Raw genomic sequence first — 990 nt, forward strand, 5'->3', positions numbered from 1 at the left:
ACAGACACCATATCCGTATAAGTATATAGTTCTGGCAACACCGGCCATGACCTTCTTGTGCGAACGCACACACTATGCCCGAACTCGTACGGGACTTGCTAGGTTAATCTGCCACGAGTAATGAGTATGATGGGCAAACATCTATTAGGCCCACTACGAATGTAGTGGTGTGGACATGTTGGGAATGTGGATCTCACGGGGAGCGTGGAAGGGATAAGTCCCTGCAGACGCACTATCCTCTGTGCCCATGGTGGCTCAGATGGATAGAGCGTCTGCCATGTAAGCAGGAGATCCCGGGTTCGAGTCCCGGTCGGGGCACACATTTTCACCATGTCTCCAATGAAGTACATCAACGCCTGTTTGCAGCTAGGGTGTCCATTTATTTATCATTTTCCCCATACTCTTACGCGACTTGGTAAGAATGTCTTCCACGAGTAATGAGTGTGTTGGGGTGGAGCACTATGAATATAGTGTGTGGACATACAAGGTGAGAATGTAGGTCTCGCGGGAGGCGTGCCCGAGATAGTCCCTGCAGTGGTGCTATCCTCTGTGCCCTCAGTGACTCAGATGGATAGAGCGTCTGCAATGTACGCAGGAGATGCGAGGTTCGAGTCCAGGTCGGGCCACACATTTTCATCTGTCCCCGATGTTATATATCAACGCCTGTTAGCAGCTGAAGGTATTAATATAATTCTAATTTCGTTAAACTTCGGTTAGACGATAAATCACTCTAATCTAAAAACCATAAATTCAACTAAATACCCAGGTATTACAATTACGAACAACTTAAATTGGAAGGAACACATAGAAAATGTCGTGGGGAAGGCAAGCAAAGACTGCGTTTTATTGGCAGGACACTTAGAAAATGTAACAGACCTACTAAGGAGACTGCCTACACTACGCTTGTCCGTCCTGTTTTAGAATACTGCTGCGCGATGCGGAATCCTTACCAGATAAGACTGACAGAGTACATCGAAAAAGTTTAAAGAA

The 990-nt window shown here is 46.5% G+C and overlaps 1 non-coding gene across 1 annotated transcript; it reads left to right on the forward strand.

Moving 5' to 3' along the window:
• The first annotated feature begins 243 nt into the window (after positions 1–243).
• On the forward strand, positions 244–318 carry Trnat-ugu. Its single transcript has one exon. It is a non-coding gene; the product is annotated as a tRNA-Thr (tRNA).
• The last annotated feature ends 672 nt before the right edge of the window (positions 319–990 follow it).

Source organism: Schistocerca piceifrons, chromosome X (assembly GCF_021461385.2).
Source record: "Schistocerca piceifrons isolate TAMUIC-IGC-003096 chromosome X, iqSchPice1.1, whole genome shotgun sequence".
NCBI lineage: Eukaryota > Metazoa > Arthropoda > Insecta > Orthoptera > Acrididae > Schistocerca > Schistocerca piceifrons.